The sequence below is a fragment of the Artibeus jamaicensis genome, unplaced genomic scaffold (assembly GCF_021234435.1).
Source record: "Artibeus jamaicensis isolate MK-2021 breed Jamaican fruit bat unplaced genomic scaffold, CSHL_Jam_final contig_519, whole genome shotgun sequence".
NCBI classification, from domain to species: Eukaryota; Metazoa; Chordata; class Mammalia; order Chiroptera; family Phyllostomidae; genus Artibeus; species Artibeus jamaicensis.
The window spans coordinates 26,913,336-26,939,821 of NW_026521871.1; the positions used below are offsets into that span (position 1 = coordinate 26,913,336).

At 39.2% G+C, this 26,486-nt stretch overlaps 1 long non-coding RNA gene across 5 annotated transcripts in view; it reads left to right on the plus strand.

The window, feature by feature from the left end:
- Nucleotides 1-26,486, plus strand: part of LOC119048266 (uncharacterized) — a 389,482-nt gene that overhangs the window by 105,399 nt on the left and 257,597 nt on the right. The window contains exon 4 of one of the 5 annotated variants that reach the window (XR_008392352.1): nucleotides 15,558-16,147. The exons of 3 other annotated variants lie outside the window; for them this stretch is intronic. This is a non-coding gene — a long non-coding RNA (uncharacterized LOC119048266). Of the gene's footprint in view, nucleotides 1-3,295; nucleotides 6,356-15,557; nucleotides 16,148-26,486 lie in introns of those variants that run through there. One more of the 5 variants, XR_008392354.1, reaches the window with a different exon arrangement.

The following is a 26,486-nucleotide window of genomic DNA, read 5'->3' on the forward strand; positions in this document are numbered from 1 at the left end:
TTTGTAGTCAAGCCTAAAACTATGTTTTTGGTTTCCTTTTTACTTGTTAGGTTCTTTGAAAAACAAAATATTTTTTAAATTACAAAACATCCTTACTCTTTTGGTTAACATATCATTTAATAAATAATGTTGCTTGTCCAACAATATGAGCAACAGTACCAATTACAATTCATTCTTCCAGGAAGTTAGAGGGAACATGCACAGGGATTTCCATTCATGGCAAGTCGGTGAACTTTATTAACAATCTGATACTGTGAAAGTTTCTTCTGATGACAAAACTAAAATATTGAATAAAATAGAATGAACATTCTTTTAAATGCATAGCAGAGTCTTCAAGAGGTTAGGAAAAGAAAGACTCAGAAACTGTAAAATGAAAAGGATGATGAAAATTATAGTAGCCAGTAGGTACTCACCCCACTGTCCTAGGATGTGTTGCTAGTCTTAGTGAGCAGGTGCCTTCAGTTTAAAGACCACAAGGAATTGAGGCCTTGGGCATTTCTGCAGCAGGGTATTTGAACCGAGGCCTTCCCTCACTTTCCCCATACAAATCCTTGAAATGTCTGCACTGGCAGTGAAATGGTGGCTGACAATATCTGCCTACTGGCAAACAAACAAACAGACAACAAGCAAAACAAAAGAGAAAACCCTATGAAGATACCTGACTGGTTTTGCCTAGGGAGAAAATGTGTCTCATGAGTATTCCATAAGGACCATCTTATCTTTACTTGTGTATTTCAGGAAACCCAAGCAAAGAAGTTAATATGAAATTGGTAACAGACTAATAAAACATATGGGGCATTACTCTGGAAATACATCTGTTAAATTCAGATTTCACAAGATTCCTGCAGCTAAAACACTGACAAACTCAAGGTCATAATTCAAGATTCTAATCTACACAAAGAACCAATCTGCCACAAGTTAATAACCTGCCAGAGGGGACAAAGGAAGTCCCGAAGGCTTCAGAGTTATTGGTTACATTCTCTAAATAAACTTGTTTAAAGTGATTAAAGACACAAAAGAAGGAATAGAAAGTACAATAAAGAAATGAAGCCTATATAATTATCAGCCAGTTTTGTAAAGAGTAGAATAAAACTTGTAGAGGTTAAAACAAAATAATGAAAAATAAAAACTCAAAAACTAGGATAAGTAGCATATTAGGTCGGGGTGAAGCATAAAAAAGTGTATTGGAAGATCTTTGATGAGAGATAAAAAGAAGGAAAATGTGAAAGTAAGATTAAGGGACATAATAGAATAAGAAGGACTGAGATACATAAAATAGGATTTTTTGAGGACATACTAGAAAAAATGAAGGAAAGATAATATTAGAAGAGGTAATGCCTTGAGAATTTTCCCAAATGTTTCAACATGTAAATGTTCAGATTCAGCAAATAAGTTCCAAACATTTTAATTTTATTTTAAAATGAATTCCCTGTTCAGAGATATATTAATGAAACTTAAGAGTTTGAAAGACAGCCCCGGCTGGTGTGGCTTAGTGGGTTGAGTGCCAGCCTGTGAACTAGAGGGTCACTGGTTCGATTCTCAGTCAGGGCACATGCCTGGGTTGCAGGCCAGGTCCCCAGTAGGGGGCATGCAAGAGGCAACCACACATTGACATTTCTCTCTATCTCTTTCTCTCTCCCTTACCCTCTCTAAAAATAAATAAATAAAATATTTAAAAATTTCAAAGACAGAGAACACAATAACTATAATGCAAATAAAGATTACCTAATAAGGAAGGAAATTAGACTGACATCAGACTTCACTACAGGGACTATAAACCAGAAGACAGTGGAATAACATCTCCTACCTGCTAAAAGAAAATATGTGTCAATAAAGAATTTTATATTCATATTCATTATAATTCCATAATGAAAGTAAATGTCTTTATAAACACTTTCAGAAAAAAACAGAGAAGAGTTACTGCTAAGAGAACTTTGCTGAAGGACTTTTTAAAAACAGAGGCACTCAGCTCTGGCTGCTCATTGAAATCCCACAGGATACTTACAAAATACCGATGCCTGTGTTATATACCCCCAGAGGTGTATATTTTCTTGTTCTGAGATACAGACTGAGAATTGAGATTTCAAAAATATTACTGGATGATTCTATTGTGATGTCAAGTTTCGGAAGCACTAGTATAAAAAGGATGCACTTCATGAAGAGTAAAATTAAATGCAAGGAGTAATGATACATATATAACTGTTAAATATGTGGATAAATCTAAATATTTATTGACTGAATAAAGAAACAATAATATTGACTAAGAGAATATAAATGTATCATAGAACTAGATTACTAGACAGAAATAACATGTAAAAGGAGATGAAAGTGACTGGAAGTTTAAGGCATTTAAGCTCCTTTTATTATTTAGAAGGAGAATAGATATATTGATTACCTTTGTTAAGTAACTGTTAAAAATTTAAATGTAATACTAAAAGGGTAGGAATGCAATATGTAATTGCTAAACTGGAAGAGGAATTAATTTGGCAGGAGTGTGAAAAAGGGGTGTAGAATTAGGGAGGTCTATAACAGATTTAATAACATGTGTCAGGCATGTAATGATAAGGGCTCAATAAGGCGGGGCAGTGGAAATAGGAGAGGATGAGACAGTTTCAGGAGATGTTACAAATTAGGAACTTATGTGACCTGGTGACTCTAATTTGCTAAGGGTATGTAGTTGGAGAGGGTAGAGGGAGGACAACTCCACCTTCAGCACAACATGCCAAGGTTTTTAGTCAGGGTGACAAGGAAAATGAGGGTGAGAAGATTGAACGTCACAGGGTGAACAGGCTTTGTGATAAATTGGCTTCACACATTAGGAGATAGCATTTAGGTGGTAATGTTTGGCAGGTGAGTTGGATCCCAGGTGAGCAATGACTGATGAAGGTGGAAAGGAATTAGACCATCTATCTAAAAGGATAGAGACCAGAAGAGCGAGCAGAGGACTGAGTATGGGTGTCCACATTTAGGGAACACAGGGAGGAAGTAACACCAGAGAAAGAAAGAGAGACTGATTGGTTCACACAAAAGGGAATTGGTTATGCTGAGATCATTTTCAAAGCAAATCTTTAAGATGGAGAAAATATAGAACTTCCTTCCAAAGACTTAGTTTACATCACTGCTTGTCCTATTATTGATTGATGCAAGTGCTTAGAATGTCACCCTTTATACTACTCTATTTTTCAAATAAAAAGAAGCTTTGAATGGTTATTAAAAACAAGATAAAGAGGCTACTAGGTGAGAACTCCTTCACTGCTTTCCTTCCTAACTTTACATATCATATCGTTTCACCCAGCCTCGTGGTGGATTTGTGGTGGATTAAACATGGCTGAAAATTTTTCGATACTCCTTTCATCAAGAGATAAGGTTCATTTTCTTCTCCTTGAGTCTGGGCTGTTAATGACAGCCTTGCCCAATAGATTATGGGCCCAAGAGACATCATGCCAGTTCTAGGTATAGATTTAAGAAGACTGGCAGCTTCTGCCTTTGTTTCTTGGAGCCCTGAGCCACCACACAAGAAGTCCAACTATCCTGAAGTCACTATTCAAGAAGCTCAAGCCATATTGTGAGAACATGGAGGATAATACTTTGTGTAGAGAGAGAAGCCAACAATCACAGAGATGCCACACATGTGAACGAAGAAACTGTTTTGTAAGTGGATCATCCTGTCCCAGCTGTCCTAGCTGAAAATACATGGATCGAGGGGAAATAGGCCAGCTGAGCTCTTCCTGTATTCCTCGTCCATAATGTCAAATGAGAGCAAAACAGGAAGATTTCATCAGGCCACTCAATTTTGGAGTAATGTGTTACACAACAATAAAGAATCAGAACAAAGCTGCTCCTTTCAAAAGTGAATCATGACAGGGACCCCAGAGCCCACTGCTGGGACCATCATCAATTGGCTTCCTTTGTTTTCTCTAGTATTTTTTTATTCTCTCTCTCTTCATTCTTCAGACTTATACCCTCAGATTACAAACACAGCTCAAAACATTTCTCCCATAGTTTTGCTTTTGTCTCTTTCCACCGAAATGTCTTTAACTCTTCTCATTCACCATTTGTACCACTTGTAGTTCAAGTTTTATTTACTAAAGTCTTAGTACATCAGCCTACTGGAATGGATCAGAAGTGGTGAGAAATAAACTGTAGACTTTTGTGCTTATAATAGACATTTTTAAAAGGAATGCAGTTTTTATTTGCAGATAACACAGCAATCCACATTAACTGTTAAGGGCTTTTAAGTTGATATTCATCTAAGCCTGCTTTAATGAACAGATAACTCATTTATAATTAGCAATGCCAATTAATTGGCATGCAAACAATTAAAGTGATTAGAGTGCTAAAGTTCTCAAGAACAGTTTTTCCTAAGTTGGTTATAGACAAACACTCTCTGATCCTGCATCTTGTTTTCATGATTAAATTGCTGAGGAAGCCTCTCTTTATAGATAGCGCATGAAGACATTTTAACTTGTCCATGGTCAGATAGCCCTGATTTGGAATAAGTGAGCCCTACTTACAAAGAATTTATTGTAATCTGATTTTTCAAATAAACGCTTTTTAAAAAAGTTTAAATGATGTATTTTTCAGCCTCCTACTATATACTTACTGCCTGTTTCCCTGACTACCACCGCCTCAGCCACCACCCGAGGCCTCAGGAAACTTGAAACAGTCCAAATCCCATCCAGATCACTTTTCTTTTCTAGTTCTTATATCTATCTTATACCCTAGAAAATGGGTAAGAAAGAAGGGGTTTTATTTTAAATGACTGTGACTCACTTTTAACCTATGGAGTATACCAGAAATGACATCGTATGATTTTGGAGACTAAACCAAAAGAGAGATTGTAGTTCCTGCCATGTCCGCTGAGACATCTGCTTTAGAGACTCTGAGCTGCCACATAAAACTATCAACCCCCTTGAGGCTGCCACACTGTGAGGAAGCCCAGGCCACTTGCAGAGGTATGTAAAGAGGTCTGATTGACAGTTCTCACTGAGATCTCGAGTAGCAGCTGGCAGCAAGAACAGACATGAGTGAAAATGCCTGAGGTTGGTTCCATACTCCAGCCCCTGAGTCACCCCACCCAGTCTTCAAGTCTTCCCAGCTAAGGCCCTAGATATGCTGGAGCAGAGACAAGCCATCTCTGCTATACCCTTTCCAAATTTCCAACTCACTAAAGTATGAGCATAATAAAATGGTTACTATTTTATCCCACCAAGTTTGATTTGATTTATTATGCATCAGTAATAACTGGAAGAAAGCCTTTTTCCTTCTTGGCTTGAGATTCTATACAATGTCCACCTTTTATTTTTCTCTTTCACATGTTTTTTTGTTTGTTCATTTCTTTTATGTTTAAATAACTTATCCTATACTGTTTGTGTGTGTTTACTGGTATTTAATACAATTTCCCTTGAGCTAAGTTAGGAGTGGTTGGAATTCAAATCCTCTTTGTAAGTTATTGATCCCCTAAGTCTCAGCTGCCTTGATGATAAGAAAATCTTCCCCACTTTACAGAGTTGTTGTAAGAATTAGAGATATTGTAGAGAAAGTACCTGGCATATAGGAAGCATCCACAAGATAAATGGTAATTAGTATTAGAAGTTTTCAGAGACAAGTTATATAACCTCAAACCTCATTTCCCCCTTTATCCAAAGCACATTGCTCTAATGGAGAGTGCAGTGTTCTCAGAGGGAGTTTGTGCATGCATGTGGGTGCACACATGTTGGATAAATAGCCACATGCTGTTATTGTCTATCCATCACTGCATGAAATTGGAAAACAACAGCTACAACCAAACCAGAGCAAACCAACCAAAACCACCCCAAGCTCTCTTCATGGGTATATTTTTCTAAAAAAAAAAAAAAAATGTGCGAACCATTAAGACCAAATATTTAACAGAACTTACTAGGTGGATTGGTCTGTGGCACAGATTCAAGTCTGGAGAAAAAGATCTATCCCTACCCTGGCTGGAGATATGTATCTTTGGTTTCTGAAAGTGTAGATTCTCTTTGGCAGAGATGTTTGACATTTTGATGGGCCCAGGACACTTTTAAAAGCTGTGGACCTTCTCTCCAGAAAAATGAACACACCCATTCCCCCACAACATTTGCGTGTTATTTTAGTATTCCTAGTTTCTACCAATAATAGATGTTAGAGCCTTCTAAAGGAGCATGTAGGAATTTGGGTGCTTGGCTTTGTCATCCTGAGATAGTGACTCTAGTTCTGACCAAAACAGGGAAGGCAATTATTTTTGGCTGCCCTGTAAGTACTGCTTTGTAAGGAAGGAAGCCGGTGTCTGTTGAGCATTTTCTATGGGCCAGGTTATGTCCAAAGGGCCTTACATATCTTATCAAATTCTCAGGAGAGCCCTGTAGGTAAGTTCTTTATTTCCACTTTATTATGAGGCTGAGAGAAATCAAGTAAATTTTCCAAGATTTTACAGCTAATAAAGTAATGGGTACCCAAATTTTACAGATGCTAACATTTAATGATTTTCTGTTACTTTCTGTTTGCGTCTTGGGGTGCTGGCTGAGACCCCCTTCTCCAAATAGATCACTACTGAAGGACTTGCTAGTCTGAATCTTGTTGCTCTCATTTCTATACCTGCTGTCTTCTTCTCCCAGCCCCACATACTTTTGACCCCTTTGGTTGCCAGAGTATAATGTGAAGTTTGGGTGGAGGGCATGCTTTGCTGCTGGCTAGGTTTAAGAGAAGCAGCAAAATGTACAAGCGAGAGACCCAGAGTCTGTGTGCTTGAGTTGGAATCCATTAAGTCTCCTCAGACAGGTCATAATGCCAACACTAATTTAGCACCTAAGTTTTACAAAGAGCTCTTTCATTTGATAACATAGGCACACAAAACATTTCTATCTCAATTTTATAACTGTGGGTACAGAACCTTTGCCAAGGAGATTGTCTTACCAGGTACTCCAGTTCTGGTTCTTGGTCTTTTTCAATTACCTTCTAGCTGTCTCCTCTGGAGAACAAGTTAAGAAATGACATGCTGAGATATTGAAGCTACAACAGTGAAAACATGATGACTTGAAGCAGTAAGTCATAAGTCATTGTGATTGGGAGATACCTTTCCTTGCTCATGTTCTGGGAAGCAGCCATCACAAATATAGCTAATGTAGAACAAGGGGTAATCTAGGAAATTGTAACATGAGATTACATAATGGCAGTGGCTTTTGAAAGATAAGGTAAGTGATAAAGAATATTAAGAAAGGAACACTGGAGACTAATAATTTGAAAGATGAAAGATTTCCTCTGATGCTGCCCAAAGGGTGTGTGACCTGACTTCAGATGACCTATACTCGTTCTTCAGACTAAAATATCTTTTCAGTGGAGAAAGGCAATTCATCAAGCCACCAGAGCTGAAAAGTAATGGTCTGAAAGATATCCAGCTGCCCCGGCTCATGTTCTTTGCTCACCTAGCAGAGAACTTGCCATTAGGTGTCCTGAGTGCTGATGACCAGCATGGGTTTGCTCAGGGCCAACCCTCCTGCTGGGAGCTAATGGGGATATTGCTTTATCAATCAATCCCTGGTGAATTCAGCTCTCACAATTCAGTCACTTATCTGATCACTGCTGCTGGAACTGATAAAGACCTTGAGCCTGCTCACATGCTGAGCAGATGTGGGGCTTTGCATCCCCACTTTGGTGCAACCACACTTGGGAAGCCCTCATGTAAAGAACAGAGTCTTTGCCATCATGTGGCTTTGGTAGCTTGTGGGGACCACAATCTTGTTTTGCCTAGGAACCGAGCATGTCCATCTAGTCCTAAAACTTTAAAGAACAGATGTTTCAAAGAACATGGGTATGTGTTTGAGCAATAATCTTGCAGAAACATTTCTAAACAAAGCTTTGGTGTGAGGGTCTCAAACTTACTTAGATTTGTATCCCCAAATACAGATGGAACAAAACTCTCTACTATCAGACTAGACACCTGGGAGGCCCCTTTGGGCCTAGGGTGTCCTGAGGTTTTGAAGGTGGGACCTCACATGGGAAGCCCAAAGAGGAACAGCAGTGTCTCAGGACACAACCTGTAAGTATTTCTTTTGAGCAACAACTGGTCAGGATGTGAAGCAGACAGAAAGGAGAACAGCACAGAGGTAGGAGGACATTCTCATTGATCTGGAGTCTGGAAAGTTGGTTGGTGAGAATTCCAGTCAGATTAGCTCCTATGTGCTCTTTTCAGAGACCCTTCCCATGGTCTACTCACCTAGCTCTCACTCATTCCTCATTGTGAGCAATTCCTTGAGATAGGTTTGGGTGGGGGACAGACCCCTAGTCAGTGGATATAGCACTCTTAAAATTCCATCATGAAGAGGTCACAAAGTGAGTGGACCCAGGACTCTGGCTGGGTGAAACCTGACAACTCAGGCAGATGGGGAAGGGGTGGAAACTAGATGACCTGGCTGCTAAGGCAGAATATTACAGAGTGTCAGCACAGCAGTGTTTGGTGAGCCCCAGTACAGTGGCAGGAAGGAGTATCTCAGCTCGGGGCTGAAGTTGGGTGAAAGTAGGTGACACTTAAGTCAGATGACATCTGTATCAGGGCTCTACACCATTTATCAGGATTAAATATATTATACAAGGCAGGGGCCAAAAAAAAAAAAAACAACCCAGAATTATCTTCAGGAGGGCAGGCCCTTTGTAGTACAGGCTTTTCCCGATATGTGAGTGTTCTAGGAACCCATCTGTGTCAGTGTGCCAGGTGGTGTTGTGAAAGGCTGTGTTTGGCTTCAATGAATTTATTTTGAAGATACTTTCAAAACATTTGCCCATTTTATTATGGTGATTAAAAAAATTATTGTTATTATATTACAGTTCCAATATTTCCCCCTTTGCCCTCTTCCACCAAATCCATCCCCCTCTCCCACCATCAATACCCACACTTTTGTTTATATCCATGGGTCATTCATACATGTTCTTTGACTAGTTCCTTCCCCTTCTTTCTACCATTATCCCCTCCCCCCTCTCCTCTGACCACTGTCAGTCTGTTCCATGTTTCTATGCCTCTAGTTCTGTTTTGCTTGCTAGTTTATTTTGTTCACGATATTCCTCTTATAGGTGGAACATATGGTATTTGTCTTTCAAATAATCTGGATTATTCCACCTGGATTATTTTACTTAGTATAATATTCTCTAGTTCTACTCATGCAATCACAAAAGGTGGGAGCGTCTTCTTTCTTTTTGCTGCATTGTATTCCACTATGTAAATGTACCACTATTTATTTACCCATTCATTTACTAATGAGAACTTAGGCTGTTTCCAGCACTTGACTGTTGTAAATAGTGCTGCTATGAACATAGGGGTGCTTAAGTTCTTCCGAATTGGTGACTTGGATTCTTAGGACATATTCCCAGCAGTGGAATTGCTAGGTCAAAAGGCAGTTCCATTTTTAATTTTTTGAGGAAATTCCATTCTGTTTTCCACAATGGCTGCAGCACTCTGCATTACCACTAACTGTGTACTAGGGGTCCCCTTTTCTCCACATCCTCATCAGCACTAGTTGTTTTTTGATTTATTGATGACAGCCATTCTGGCAGGTATGAGGTGGTATCTCATTGTGTTTTAATTTGCATCTCTCTGAAAGCTAGTGATTTTGAGCACCTTTTCATATGTCTATGGACCATCTGTATGTACTCCTTGGAGAAGTGTCTATTCAGGTTCTTTGCCCATTTTTTAAAATTGGATTGTTTGTTTTCCTGGTGTTGTGTTGTATGAGTTCTTTGCATATTTTAGAGTTTAAACCCTTGGCCAATATATCATTGGCAAATATGTTCTCCCATATGGTCAGTTCTTTTTTTATTTTGATGGTGGTTTCTTTGGCCATGCAAAAGCTTTTTAATTTGATGTAGTCTCATTTGTTATTTTTTCCTTTATTTTACTTGCCTTAGGAGGTGTATCAGCAGAAATGTTGCTGTGTTGGATATCTGAGGTTTTGCTGCCTATGTTTTCCTCTAGGACTTTTATGGTGTCACAACTTCTATTTAATCTTTTATCCATTTTGAGTTTATTCTGGTGTATGGTGTAAGCTGGTAGTCTAGTTTCATTTTTGTGCATGTACCAGTTCAGTTCTCCCAACATCATTTATTGAAGAGGCTATTTTTATTTACTCCATTTTATGAGTATTCCTGATTTGTTAATAATTAATTCACCATAGAGACATGGGTTTATTTCTGGGTTCTCTATTCTTTTCCATTGACCTATATGTCTATTCTTATACCAGTACAAGACTGTTTTGATTACAGTGGTCTTATAGTAGTATAGTTTGATATCAGGTATTGTGACCCCTCCGACTTTGTCCTTCTTTCTCAAGACTGCTGAGGCTATTTGGGGTCTTTTTTGTTCCATATAAATTTAAAAAATATTTGTTGTAGATCTGTGTAATATGCCATTGGTATTTAGATAGGAATTGCATTGAATCTATAGATTGCTTTGGGTAGCATGGACATTTTAATGATGTTAATTCTTCCAATCCATGAACATGACATATGCTTCCATTTACTTGTATCCTCCTCAATTTCTTTCTTCAGTGTTCTACAGTTTCTGAATACAGGCCTTTTACCTCCTCGGTTAAAATTATTCCTAGGTACTTTATTTTTCTTGTTGCTATAGTAGATGGATTTTCCCCCTAGTTTCTCTTTCTGATAGTTCATTGTTGGTATACAAATATGCCATCTATTTCTGAATATTGACTTTTTATCTCACTATTTTGCCAAATTCACTTATTAGGTTGAGTAGTTTTTTTTTGGTGGAGACTATAGGGCTTTGTATGTACATTATAATGTCATCTGCAAATAATGACAGTTTCACTTCTTTTCCAATTTGAATGTCTTTCTTTTCTTTTTCTTGTGTGATTGCTGTGGCTAGAACTTCTAGTAGTATGTTGAATGAGAGTGGTAGAATTGGACACTCTTGTCTTGTTCCTGATCTTAAGAGGGAAGCTTTTAGTTTTTGCTTGTTGAGTATGATGTTGGCAGTAGGTTTCTTGTATATGGCCTTTATTATGTTGAGATATGCTTCCTCTGTTCCCATTTTGCTGAGTATTTTTATCATAAATGGGTGCTGGATTTTATCAAATGCTTTGTCAGCATTTATTTATATGACCATGCAATTTTTGTCTTCATTTTGTTTATGTGGTGTATTACACTTATTGATTTGCAAATATTGGACTATCCTTGCATCCCTGAGACAAATCCCACTTGATCATGTGCCACATCCTCTTCCAACCATGTTGTCTGACAAGGTCCAGGCATGGAGGACTTGAGTTCAAGGAATTTGTCTCCCTGGAGGAGAACATGGCATCCAAAATGGGTTAACAATTGGCTGTTTTATTTTAAGTATTTTACTCTTGCTACTGAATATAGACATTGTACTGTACTTAATTATTCCTGTGAAAATCACCCAAGAGGAAGGGACAGTTCTGGGGAAGACATTAGTATTCCTCATGGAATTGCCTGAAAGGATGGAAAAATCCCCACAGATTCCCCTCTTCTTTATACAGGGGTGTACGACAGCCAGGGTAATATAATTGTTAACCATAAGGGAAAACATGTCAAGTTGTATAAATTACCTTGGTTTGAGCAATTGAAAGTGATCAGGACCGCCATGTGTACCAGAAATAAGAAAAACAAGTTAGATCTCTTAAATCAACAGTTTAGGCCAGTTAATGAAGAACCAGGTTATTGTTGCAAGCACAGGTTGTGCTGCCAACAGTTGAGGGAATGGAAAAACAGATTAGAAAGACTTTCCCATGACTGTTCCTTACCCACAGATACAAAGGGTCTTCCAAGAACACAAGTAAAAACTATACAGACCCCTGCCCACAGCCCAGGGATACGGTCGGGATGGTTGAGATGCATCTGCAAGGCAGAGGCAACTGTGGCAGGATTTCCTGTTTATCTCTCCTTACATGTTTGTTTGGGTGATCAAAAGGTGGTGGGATTGTTAGACACGTGTATTTCAGTTTCATTGATTAGCATAATTCCAATGACGTTGTACAAAATAATTTCTTGACCAGAGAACAAAGTCCCTGAATGTCTAAAAGTTGTTGGAGTAATAGCCCCTCCTTTACCTTGAATAGGAATATATATCAATTAGACAGGCAAAGAAATAACAAAAGCTGGTTAGTTATTACAAACTAAACACGTAGAAATGGTTACTAGGGAGTCAGAGTTTATAGTACACAGAGAAACATTTTAGACAGAAAAGGATAGATAGCTAAGTTAGACATCACAAAGGCCTTACAATAAATCTCCTATTACCTCTACTCGATCTAGTGTATCCTTTTGCCCCATGACAAATTCTGAGAACTTTAATATACAAGAAGATATTCAAATTCTATACACACAGCTATTTCTAATTGTCTGATTTATGGCTCTCCTGGTCAAAATAATCTTTGTTTAATATAACTGAATCTATGGGAACTTTTGTACTTTTCCTGGTTACCTTTGTATTGATTTTTTCTGCTTAACTGATCATGCTATGCTGCAAATGTTAATCACTATCTAAAATGAAAATATAAAAACCTGCTTGTACTTGCAATAAACAGAACAGAGCTTCACTGTCCTTTGAGGCATGTTGTCATCTGTTACCCATCGCTGACGCCTTACCCACCTTTCAGGAAAACCTGGACCCTGCTTTGGCTGGACCACGGCAATCATGGTTTATGATCTTTTTAATGTATTTCTGGGTCCAGACTGCCAATATTTTATTGAGGATTTTAGCATCCATGTTCATTAGGATATTGCCCTGTGGTTTTCTTTCTTTCTTGTGTCTTCACCTGCTTTTGAAATTAGGATAATTCCAAAAGAACCTGGGAGTCTTCCCTCTTCTCGAATTTTTTTGAAATAGTTTGAGAAGAATAGGAGTTGGTCCTTCTTTAAATGTTTGGTAAAATTCACCTGTGAAGCTGTCCAGTCCAGGGCTTTTGTGTGTGAAGAGCTTTTTGATTACTTTATCAATTTTGCTGGTTGTTAAGACTTTCTGCTTCTTCATGATTCAGTTTTAGAAAATTGTATCTTTCTAGAAATTTGTCCATTTCATCCAGGTTGTCAAATTTCTTGGCATTTAGTTCTTTGTAGTAATTTCTTACAATCATTTGTATTTCTGTGATATTGGTTGTAATTTCTCCTTTTTCATTTCTGATTTCATTTATTTGGTTCCTCTCTCTTTTTTTCTTGATGAGTCTGGTTAAATACTTGTTGATTTTTGTTTATCTTCTCAAAAAACCAACTCCTGGATTTACTCATCCTTTGATTTGTTCTTTCAGTCTCTATGACATTTAATTCTGCTCTGATCTTGATTATTTCATTCCTTCTACGCATTTTGGGCTTTGTTTGTTGTTCCTCTAGTTCTTGTAAATGTAGGGTTAGTTGTTTATTTGAAATATTTCTATTGTTTTTAGGTAGGCCCATATTGCTATGAACTTCATTCTCAGGACTGCCTTTGGTATGTCCCATATTTTTGGGTTGTTGTGTGTTCATATTTATTTGTTTCCAGAACCTTTTGATTTCTTTCTTGATATCATTTTTAACACATTCATTATTTAATAACATTATTCAGTCTCCATATATTTGAATGTTTTTAACTTTTTTCCTTGAGGTTGGTTTCTAGTTTCAAGGCTTTGTGATCTGAGAAGATGCTTGATATGGTTTCAATTTTCCTGAATTTGTTGAAGCTTGTTTTGTGTCCTATCATGTGGTCTATCTTTGAAAATGTTCCATGTGCTTTTGAAAAGAATGCATATTTTGCTTTTTGGGGATGAAAGCTTCCGTGTACAAGTCCATTTGATTTGGAGTGTTGTTCAATGCCACAATATCCTTTTTGATTCTTTGTTTGTGAGATCTATAATTTGTTGATAGTGGGGTGTTAAAATCCCCTATGATGATTGTGTTGCTGTTGATATTTTTCTTGAAGTCTTCCAAGATTTTCTTTATATACTTAGGTGCTTCTATGTTTGGTGCATGTAAGTTCGGTGTAAGTGATATATCCTTTTGTTGAACTACTCCCTTAAGTACTGTGAAGTGACCTTCTTTGTGTCTCAGTATGACCTTTGTTTTTAAGTCTATTTTGTCTGATATGAGTGTTGGTACCCCATTTTTTTCATCTCTATTTACTTGGAATATTCCCCCCCTTTATTTTCAGCCTGTGTATATCTTTGGTTCTGAGGTGGGTTTTTTGTAGATAGCATATGTGTGTGCTGTGTTTTCTTATCTGTTCAGCTACCCTATATCTTTTATTGGAGCATTTAATCCATTTACATTTAAGGTTATTATTGATAAGTATTTATTAATTGCCATTTTCTCCTTTTGTATCTGGGTTCCTCTTTTTCTTCATCTTCTTAAAGCAGTCCCTTTAGCATCTCTTGCAGTGCTGGTTTGGTAGACATGTACTCTTAACCTTTACATTTTTTTTTTTTTTTGGTCTGGGAAGCTCCTTATTTTACCTTCCATTTTAAATGAGAGCCTTGCTGGGCAGAGTAGTCATGGTTTCAGGCTTTTGCTTTTCATTACTTGGAATATTTGATGTCATTCCCTTCTGGCTTGTAATTTTTCTGTTGAGAAATCAGTTGACAGCCTTATAGGAGGTCTCTTGTATGTTACTTCCTATTTCTCCCTTGCTGCCTTTAATATTCTCTATTTGTCTTTACATTTTGCTATTTTAATTATGATGTGTTATGGAGCAGATTCTTTGGGTTCACCTTGATTGGCACCCTCTGTGCTTTCTCGACTTGCATGACTTCTCCCCTCACCAAATTAGGGAAGTTTCTGTCATTATTTTTTCAAACAGGTTTTTTATCCCTTGCTCCTTTTCTTGTCCTCCTGGTATCCCTATGATGCAAATATTATTACATTTCATGTTGACCTGCAGCTCCTTTAAAATATCTTCATTTTATAGTGTTTTTTCATTTTGATGCTCAGTCTGGATGTTTTTTTATACCTTCTCCAACTTACTGATTTGATCCTCTGCTTCATTTAGCCTGCTTTTAATTCCTTCTAGTGTATTCTTCACTTCAGATATTGTATTCTTCATTTCATCCCATTTCTTATTCATAGTTTCTATGTCCTTTTTTCATGCTGATGTAGTTCCCACTAGGTTCCTTGTAGCTCCCATAGAGTTTCTTACAGTTCTCACTGAGCTGCTTAAGCATCCTTATAACCATTATTTTGGATTCTATGTCTGATAGGTTGCTTGCCTCAATTTCATTTAGCCTCTTTCTGGGATTCTTTTTTCCTTTCATTTGGGAGTTATGTCTTTGTCTCCCCATTTTAGGTGACTCTTTTTGTTTGTTTCTGCATATTAGATTGATATGCTTTGACTCTCTGTCTTTGTGGGGTGGCATTCTTTGGTAGGAGACCTGTGGGACTCAGTGGTGCAGTCTCCTTGATCTCCTGAACTGGATGCTCTTGGGATGACCTTTATGTAACTTATATGAGCTCTTTTGTTGTAATCGGGTTTTGGTTGTTGTTGGGTCAGTCTTTGGTGGGCTAGTCCCTCTTGCTGGCTTATTGAGAGTCACACCAGCCACCACATCTTGTACGCTGTTTTACAGGTGCAGACAGTGCAAAACAACCTCTGTACTCCTTGGCTTGAAAAATTCATATCACCTGAAATTTCGTTGATTGTTTCGGTTACTTGTCAGAAGATCAGCCAAGACTCTGTGCTGGAGGCACAAGCAAGTGAGCTTAGCTTCCACCTACTTGGCCACCATTTTTCTCTCATAATGGGTGATTTACAAGCACACCTGCCCATGCTACACTGGGTGTTCAGCAGTTTTTTTTTTAAAAACAAAAACAGCATTACCTCTATGCCCCACCCTACCTATTCACTTGATCTTGCCTTGAGTGAATTTCTTTTTGTTTTCCTGGATGAAAAAGGTCCTCAAAGGGAAATGGTTTGCCGATGTGGAAGAGTGAAGCAGAAAATGGCAGAAGCACTAAAAGGCATCAAAATCAACGAGTTCAAAAACTGTTTTGAGCAATGGAAACCATGTCTTGATAGGTGTATTGCATCAGATGGAGAGTGTTTTGAAGGTTACTGAAGTTTAAACATGTAAGAATAAATACACATTTTTTAAAATAAATAAATTCCATTTTGGGGGTATCTCCACTCATATAGTATAACCTTTATACTATGCTTGCTAAGTGCTTAACAATGACTGTCATCATCATCATCTTACAAAGTACTTTACACTCATGTTCAGATTGCATTCAGAAACTCTAATAGTTGACTGTATAAATCAGTGTAAATTGTATTATAACTATACTCAATTCAATGTTGGTCCATGCTAGAGACTTGACCATTAGTGGCTTCTCAGAGTTAGAAAAGCCCTTCAAGAAGCGAGGATCAGGTACTCAAGATCAGGAATAGGAAGGTGCATGCATACGTTATCCAGAGTGTAGAATAATGGGGAAGCTGGGGGCTGTGGGGACCTGGGGAGTATATGCTAGACCTAAGGACAGTGGCTCCTCAACTCTAGCTGATTTTTGCCATGCAGCAATCTGGGCATAGGGATTCTAGCTCTTCTGATTGTTTAGAGGCAGAAATCCAGATTTTAAGGTGAAATTTTATAGTTTAAAAAATATTATAAGCCAATAAATGTGTTTGTAGGCTGTATGGAATCTGTTAGCTGTCAGTCTGGCACACTATTCTCTAAAGCTGGAATCTCCTCTATGACCCTCCTGCCCCATGGTCATCCAGAGAAATCCTCATGGGATAATCTGATTGTCCTTTCTAAGTCCTACTTCTATGGCAGTGTGACAAGTTCCTGAAGTCACAAATCTGGACTTGGGTCAATAGGGTTGTGACTATAAGCACCTGCTATTGCTAACCTGCTGCTTCAACAATAATTGGATTGGACACAGATTCTTTCCCTCCAGTCGACATCACCCACCCCAGATCTGAACTCATGTTAGAGCAATTGAGGGAGTTAGTTTTCCTTTTTTTTTTCCAACCTTGCAGCTGGGGTGTAACTTCATAAAACCTGCAGAAAACAGGAGTCAACTTGAATCAGCAAACCATGGGCAATGCTGAAATGTAAATGCAGGAAAAGCCCCATGGATATGCAACCTGTGCAGTTATACAGGGCCCTGCGCACAGAAGGGTCTCATACCTGGTTTAATGCTCTATTCTTGCTGTCTTGATAACCTCTGTTTTCATTTTGCACTGAACCCCATAAATTATGTAGTCACCCTACATAAACGTGATCAGAGTTGGAAGCAGACCACATAAGAGGAATTCTTTTGTTTTTGTTGTTTGGAACTTTCCACGACTTGATGAGTTTACACTGTTATGTGAGTTGAGGTAATGCCCATGGAAACCAGGGAACAGGAAAATGCTTTCTTGACCATTATAAAGATGGGAATGTTCTCCCATGCTTTATAGTTAGTGCAGAGGGTAGGAAAAGAGTTAATCTTCTGTAATGTGACCACTACCCAGGGCTTTTCTCTCTCATTTCAGGTGCTGGATCAGCACTAGCTGTTAGGCAAAGTAGATGCTGTTAGGCAAAGTGGGTATGAAATTAATCGTGAGGGTAGCTGTTGTGTTAGCATTAAAAGAATCTGGAGAATAGACAACCTCCCATGGGTAGAAGAGCAGGAGACTCAAACTTTTTCCTAAAATTTTTAGGTCAGCAAAACTCTGGAACTGCTGAGGAATGGGTGTGTGCTAAGCATTAGAACAATTTCACTGATCTTATTTTAGTTGGTGCTACAAGATCAAAACACAGGGCACTGAAAAACTACTAAAAGGTCTTCACTGAACCTCTGCCAGAGATTCACTAATGCTGGAACCATAATTAATTCCATTTCTATTGCTCCCTTATTTATTATACATATGGTCTGTTGCAGAGATTCAATTGTGGGACTTTGGGTACAGAGGAAAAGTCTAATGGAGCAAGCCTTAAAAATGAAGGCTTTGTCTTTGCATTTTGGCTTTAGCCTTTGAACAAAGGACTCAGGGACTGGAGCTATGGAACTTGATCTTAGTGAGGGAGGAAGCAGTACTTGAGGGAATCTGTTGTACTAAAGTCCTCCCCAAGTCACAGAGAGTTGTGGATTAAGAAATTGCTTTGTGAACTTGGCAAACTAGGTAGGATGGCCAACTAATAATGACTAGAACAACCCATAAATCTAGGGCTCTGTCAATACAACAAGTGTTACCATGAATAATAACCCCTCCCCTCTGCAAACTCAAACACCTAGATCATTGGGACTAGAATTACATTTACTATACAAATGAATTTTTTGAAAAGTGACATCTTTACTATAGTGAATTATCCTATCTAGGAAAACAGGATGTTTCTCAACTGATTTAATTCTAATTTTTATGTCATTTAGTGAAAATTTATGGTCCTTTTTATTTAGTCCTTAATATTTCTTGTTAACCTTGCCTCTGGATATTTCATATTTTTAATGCTAGTTTAAATGTCATTCTTTTTAATTGTAGTATTTTCAAACTAGTTAACTGGTTTTTACTGGTATATTGAAAACCTGTTACCGAACAAGAGGTCTGAGGGAGGGGCAATACAATATTTGGCCCACCTAGGGATGCCCAAAACTGCTATACAACAGGGGCCCCTCCCAAAAACAAAATACTGATATCTACTGGGCTCTTCTGTCCACTGCCAATTGGAAAGACATCTCTCAATGCCAGAGATTTGTGAAAAGGAAACAAAATGTTTATTTAATGCTATTCAGGCCTAATGCCTCCACTAAAATATCAAAGTCCTTTAGGTTGTACACCTACACCCACACAGCGCTCCCTTCTCCCACTGTCCCAACTCCGGGTACCGTAAATCAGGAAAAGAGCACACGTCTGTGTTGCAGGCCGCTAGCACCATCAGCTGTGTCACCGTGCAGGCAGGATCTCTCTCTAGTTAATCCAAAGTACTGTGGTACCCTCTCACGGTCCACTGGAAAGAGTTCTTTGTACCCAGTTCCAGTCAAAGTCTTTCTTACTTTCCAGGCCACACGGCCAAACGGGGCACCCCAAAGCCACGTGGGCCTCTTCTACCAAAGCTGCAGGGGTCCGCACTCCACCAAAAGCATGTGGCTTTCTTCTTCACCTGGCTGCAGGGATCTCCATTCTGGCAAAGCTGCATGTTTTTTCCCTTTCACCTGGGAAAGAGGGGGTCTGCACCCTATCAAAACCATGTGGCTCCCTCTTTCACCTCACCAAGAGGGGATCCTCACTCTGCTGAAACCGCGTGGCTCTCTCCTCACCTCATGTTATCCCCTCATGTCCTGGAGCTCATCTTTTCCAAGCTCTTACACTGGTCTTTTCCACTCAGGGGCGCAGCCCCTAGTTTCATCTTGGGTCCCCGCTACTCCCTTCTCCCTGGCTCCAAACTTAGCCACAGCTATTTAACATATCTATGAAACCAGTTAAAGGTTATAGATATGTTAAATAATCATTCCAGAGGTTAGCTGCAAAACTGTTGCTATGCAAAATAGCTCTCAATGGCCCTGCTCCATTCATCCCTTCCCCCTGGGGGGGGGTGTTTGAGGACATCTTATATGTCTCTCCAATATTCCTATACACTTTGAATTCTGGACACCATTCCAAATCCTTTTTTTGGGCGGCCCCCCCTGGCTGCACCCTGTATCAAACCTAGTAAGTATACATATACTTATATTTACTAATCAACTCTCTTATATTTTATATATTTATTTGGTAATTAATCATATAATATGCTTTATGTTGCATAAATTCTGCAAGTACCTTCTCCAATGTCAGTTACAGAAATCACTAATGGATCATTTCACTGAGCCTAGGTGTGGTAAATCCTTCTCAATCTGCACTCTGTTGGGATACAACTCTCTATGAGTTTTTGATGTTTCTGCACATCTTCTGAGCAAGACACTCTCTGCCTGTTGTTCTGAACTATCTTTTCAAGGTTGTTTGTACAGCAAAAAGCCTTGGAAGATAGAAACAGTATGTCCCACATGAGCAAAGGGAAAGTATGCTAATAAGGATGAAAGATTCAGATTCATTCAGCTCAGAGGTCTTCTGCAACATGTTATTGCATATGCTCCTGTCCTTTGTCTCTCTTCACATCACCTGGTGGGAATTTGGATTCAGAGAACTGGCCAAAAAATGTCGATACTCTAGTTTGCTGTTGATGTGAGTAATAAATAGTCTTTTATCTCTGACGTAAAAGTCTTGTGTCTTCTACCAGCATCTATGAAACTGTGTCAAGCTAACTTGTTGGCTTATAAGTAGGATAAAATCTCAGACCTTCTCATTTCTTGACAATTTTGATGATGAGGATTGGATGTTGAAAGAAACATATCTCCTTGGAAGAGGAAAGATGAAGGCCTTATGGGCTTAATAATGGGATCTGAAGAGAGTCTATAAAATTGGTAGTGAACACGTTTACTAAACTGTATGGTCAATGGGACAATAAATAAATAGATCTTATTATTTAGGAGAAATTGGGGAAGTGGTCACAGACTAAGTACCAGGAAATAAGTTCAAATATAGTAGCCTGAATGGTTCCTGGCTATTGGCTAATTCTTTCCCCAGGACTTTGTCACAAAACCTGTGTTCAGACTCAAGTCCACCCCATTTTAATAGCTAGTATTAAGATTTGTTCTGAGAAGGAGGGAGTTTCCATTCATTTCAGACAACAGTTATGGAGACCTACGATGAGCATAAAAGTGGGGAAATGTGTGACTGCTCTTGGCAGAAATCATTAAAACTTTGACTGGCCACTTGGGAGATAAGAGGTGATGTGTATTAGGGAGAATGGCACTAGCTGAGGCTCATGGCTCAACCTCCCCTGCAGTCTATTATGTCAAACTTAGATCTACTGGAGACAAGGATGAAAAGTCTCAGAAGTGGTTTTTTTAAATTAATTAGTTAATTAATTAATTTTGCAATGGGTTCTGACTACTATAGGGGAGCTTTGGCCTTCTTAGGGAGATTTCCCTGAGAAAGACAAGCTGCTGTGGGATGCCACAGTTGAGACATCGACTAGCATTTGGGTTCTCACTGCCCTACACTGGGTTTCCAATGCTAGTGAAGATGACCTACTTGAGAATGAGAAAGTGAACCAGAGAAATCTAAATTTTTCCAGCCCCACCATCCTAAAAAAGTCTCCTAGCCCCTTTGTTGAAACTGGGCAAGGTCTTAAGGAATGTTATCTCGATAATGTTGTAGCACAGGGATCAACAAACTTCTTTTGTGTAAACAGTCAGGTAGTAAATATTTTAGGCTTTGTGGGCTATGCTGTCTCTGCTGCAGCTGCTCTACTCTGCCATTGTAGCACAAAAACAGCCACAGGCAATATGTAAATGAATGGACATAACTTTGTTCTGATAAATCCTTATTTACAAAAACCGGCAGCAAGCTGGATTTGATCCATAGCAGTTTGCTGACCCCTCGTACAGCAGATGTTCAGATGAAGGTGACATCCTTACATAAGATTGTTACTGTGCAAGTCAAGTCAGTCTGCAAGAGAGGCCAAACCCTGTGGCTCTGGCCAAAAAGCAATGTGGAAAAGCAGCTGCTGAGTGAAAGGGTTCCTGATCCTGAGATAGATGGCATCAGCCATGATGAGCTTGCTGCCTGACACAGAGTGTTAGGTGGGCAGAAAACATTGAAAGTTCATTTGGTTGAAACATGAGCTGCTGCCATGATGCTCAAAATCAAGCAAGTGAGAAACTTTGTTTAATGGTGTGGAGTCATTCCATCCTTCCATAGTCCCTGTCCCCTCTCCCTACATATAATGACCTCAGCTACTTTAAGGAAAAAGATGATTCAAGGCAGGGCCAAAGTCTGTCTATCTTCAAGAGGTATCCAAGGTCATACACACACCCTCTGAGCATGCTGGAGAATTTAAGGGAGGGACTCAAATTTTATGACTCCGTTGAATATGAGTGCCCAGGTCACTAGCCTACTCAGACCTGTGGGAGGAAAAGGAACTCAGATTCAGCTAGTGTGTCTATTTCACAGACTAATGGCACTTGATATATTGTTTCAAATGTTGTCAACTTTCTTTTTCATACCACTGACATCTGAGGATTAAGATCTGTCACATTAACGTGGCAAAGTCTTCACTATGGGTTAGTAGTATGCCCTCAGGCGTACCTAAATCTGTGCCATTTACTACTGGAATTTAGTGAGTATGCATCTACCATTTTATGTCCACAGCTTATACTATATGGATGATGTCCCATTGGTTGCTGTTATGGACCGAATTGTGTTCCCTCAAAATTCACATGTTAAATAAAGCCTTAACCCTCAATGTGACTGTATTTGGAGAAAGAGCCTTTAAAGAGATAATTAAGGTTAAATGAGTTATAAAGGTGGGACCCTAATCCCATAAGATGGCTGCTATAAGGGCGTCCTTATTGCAAAGATGAAGAGACACCACAGAAAAAAGATCATGAAGACCCAGTAAAAAAGGTAACTACCTATAAGCCAAGGAGAGAAGCCTCAGAAGAAACCTGCCAACACCTTGTTCTTTTAACCTCTAGAACTCTGAGAAACACTTTTCTGTTGTTTAAGCCACCCAGTTTGTGGTGTTTTGTTATGCCAGCCCTTGTAGGCTAATGCAGTTGGCAAATTAGAAGTCTCAGACTCAAAGGCCCTGACTGAAGTGTTGTCACATCTCTGCCAGCAGGAGTGGCTGATGAACCTTGAAAAATTCGGGGATCTTCTCACAAAATAAAGATTCTTAGGACTATGTTGGTAGATTCACAACACTCAGCTTTTCTGTCAAGGAAAAAAAAAAAGGAAAAATTGATGTCTCTTCTGCCTCCATTATCAAGACAAAGGCCCTTATTGGACTCAGAGACTTTTACCTGAAGGGTGGCCATAGACACTTGCAAATGTTTAAGGAAATATCACCAGTAGAGAATGTAGCCCTCAGATAACTGTGGTGATCTCTACACAGAGAAGCTACCATAGGTCACTCAGGAGAGCTTCCTAGAGGACAGCTGACTGGTTACTTACACCTTGAAGGCAGTTATCCCTATGATAGGTGTCATCCAATAGAAAAGGTGGTATAAAACCTGTCCCTGAAGTTAGCTAAAGTGATTAAGGACATTACCTTGACCCTGGAAGACATTCAGATTAGCCTCAATTTACTTGCCAGGGTTGGTATAGTTGGTAGAATTGCCTTAGTCTTCCTCCTTATGGGCCAAGGTAAAATCTGTGAAATCACCACCCTGCTAGGCCTGAATTGATATCTTGGGCTGAGTTGAAAGTTTAACACAAAAACTTAAGAAGAAACCATCTTGTTTTCTAAGGTGGCCTCTGATGGTTTATAGGATTCATTTACCTGTCTGAGTCTGTGATACTGGCCTCAATTAGATGCTGTAGGAGAAAAATGGAATGAATTTGATCTCAGCCTTATTTTGTCTGGTGCATTGAAGTAGCCAACAGAGTAGAGAAGATTCTCCAGAAGACAAGATGTTGTATAAATGGGAGATGGTTACTATTCTCATACAATCCTCCCTCTTGCACTTGTGCATGTCTCATGAGCAAGAGGCATTCACTGCCCTTTGTTTTCAACAATTCTTATATAGTGACCAGTCTTGGTAGATATAGATAGTATCTCCTTTCAAGCACAAGACAGGTTTGCTTACATTCTTGGAAGATAGAGAAGATAGTGTCTTTCTCTAGAGCAAAGAACAGACATGCTTAAATCTATTATAAGAGATTTGGGTTCCTTGAACTCAGGCCTCCTCTTCTGTAGTACAACTTATTATATCTGCAGTGGTCACCTGCTTCTTTTCAGGTCACCCTGTGGAATTTGAGGCTTGGAAACTGGTGCAAAAATGCTGATACTTTGGCTACTGTTGCTGTAAATAATAAATGATCCTTCATCTCTCACCCAGGAGTCTCATGTTTTCTATTAACATCCATAAAACTGTGGCAGCCTAACTTATTAACCTGCAAGAAAGATAAAAATCTCAGACGCTGTTCAGATCTTGACACACTCCAAGAAGCCACTACCAGGCAGAGTTGGCATGGGAGATGAAACCAATTTTCTGTCCTCAGCCCAGAGAGTGGGAAGAGGGCATGTCATAGATCAGAAAAGGCCCCAGCAGGTCAACAACAGTGGAGGAGGAGAAGAGCATAGGAACATGGCCATACTATAAAGCCTATGATAGATCACTCTGTCCTGGGCATGTCACAGAAAAGTTTTCACTTAATATGAAACAGGATTCAGCCCTGACTTCTTCCAGCTTTATTTAATAGAGTAGTTTTGTTTGAAGCATCTTCAGTCTTATTAGGGACAGGCCAAGCTGCCAGGAGGGGATTCAGGAAAACTCATCTCCTTCCAACTCTTGCTTTTGTGTCCTTTCCTCCTTCTCAGGTGCCCCCTTTCCATAATGAAAATCTGTTTTTGTGGAAGAACCCATTAACAGTCAATTACACTGGTTTACATTGTTGAAGTGTTATATATCTTAGAGAACATTTTTTTGAACCTTAGATGTGTTTTTTGAAGAAATGACTCTTCCACGTGGAACATATGTACAGAGATATTAGGATGGATTTTCTGGTGCCCCTGGCACGGTGCCATGTCAGCGGCAACTCTACTCCATCTATCTGCCTGACAGTGGTGCTGATGGCTCTGGCTCGTTGGTGCACTTCCCTGCCATAAACCATCTTTAGTCTCCTAAAATAAAGTTGCATTAACCTAAAACTGTAAAGAAAATAAATCCAGGTTTATTTTAGTTCTTTGCAAATCTCCATCAGCTGGGAAACCTCGGAACTTAATTTTCATGCTAAGGGGCTCTTTTCAGAAACTTAAGGAACATGTGAAGGGAGAGATTTTTAAAGAGATTTTCATGCCAATTAAGTTGGCTCATTTTTAAGAAATGGGAATTATTATCTCAGAGATGAATTAAGATTGCTAAAGGTGATGGTGGACTAGAACACAAGTGCTTCCATAAATTCTTCTCCCCTGGCTTAGAATGGGCAAAAGGGCAGAGGTTATTAAAGTAAATGAGGTCGTTGCCTTTTACAGATCTATGGCGCCCTTTCATTTTCTGGCAGCAGGTAAGAGAGAGGGGGAGAAATCCTCATTGCCTTTACATTTGGATTATACAGTGCATTCCCTAGTGTAATATGAAATATCACCCTAATGAATTTAGTCTTAAACATGATGCTTATTAGAGTAATGAACAGAGTGCCCAGAAGTCCAGGACTGCCCCTGCTGGTGACATCAGAAACCATCCAGGGAAAGAAGTTATCATACAATGCTTCATCTCAAAGGATTTAATAGCTCCGAAAGACATGAGGAAGAATTGAGTTTATAGCTTAGTAAGAAATACCTCTGAAATTACTGAATTTTTATGTTTGATTATGGAGAAAAAAATATTGTCCTTTGGTCCCTAAGAGGTCTCAGACCTTTTGCCTTGAAGTGATGGATACTGGAACAACCCCAGGATTAAATCTTTCTAGCTCAATGAGACCCTCTGATCACATACTACCTGGCATAGCACCTGAGGGATAGACTTGTGAGGACTCAGTTCCCACTCCTGTCTCCTGCCCTGGAGGAACATTTCAGAAAGTGCTGTTCCCCCCCCCCCCCCCAGTGACTGTTCAGAAGGAGTCACACTCCAATAAGCAGTCTTTCCCTGGCTTTCTTGAGATTCATGATTTCTTGGGAAGGGTGCCCATGTATCCTTTACCTACTAGCAGAACTGATTTTGTTCAGGTGTCCAGCTGTCAGGTGCTGGACCTCTCCTGGGCCCCAAGAGGTAAATCTCTATTAGTGCACATCAACCATACTAATTACATTCTATTTGCCAGTGGTTGTTTTAGGAATAAACATGTGCTGAAATTCTGGCCAATGGGATAGACATGAAGTGTGTGTGTGTGTTTGGGGGAATGCTTTTGGGAATATTTTTCTTACTCTTAAAAAGAGAACAAGAGAAGGATGTTCTCTGTATACCTTTGGTCATCGTTGAGTGAGGACACGATGCTTGGAGCTGCTATAGCCAAGCCACCATGGGTGCAAGCCTGAAGACAAAGGAAAACATGTTGAGGATGGATTCCTGGTGATATAATTGAACCAATGAATTAAGCTAAATATGCCCCTACTCCAAACTTCCCATTATGTGCAATCAGTTCCTTTATCTAAGTTAATCTTACGAATTCAAAAGCCTGCTTGAGTTGTGTTCCATTACGTTCCACTGACAGGATTCAGACTGGCATTCAGTCGCCATTTTTGCCTGCCCTTTTCTTATTTCTTGACCTTACACTCTTTTACAAAGACTTATTTCTTAATTAACAATTGACACATGCAAGCTCAGGCATCCACAGAGATCCCACAACTGTTATTCCCCTGCAGTCCACAACACCAGCACACACTGGGACAGGGATTTTCCAAACCTTCTTGGAAACTTCCTTGGTGGCTCAGAAAGGAACCTTTAAAATGGCAACCCGATAAATGCCAGGGTCACTCTTCCTTTAGAGTAGAGCAAGATATTCATGAAACTGCAGAGGAATGGCAAGGAGCAGA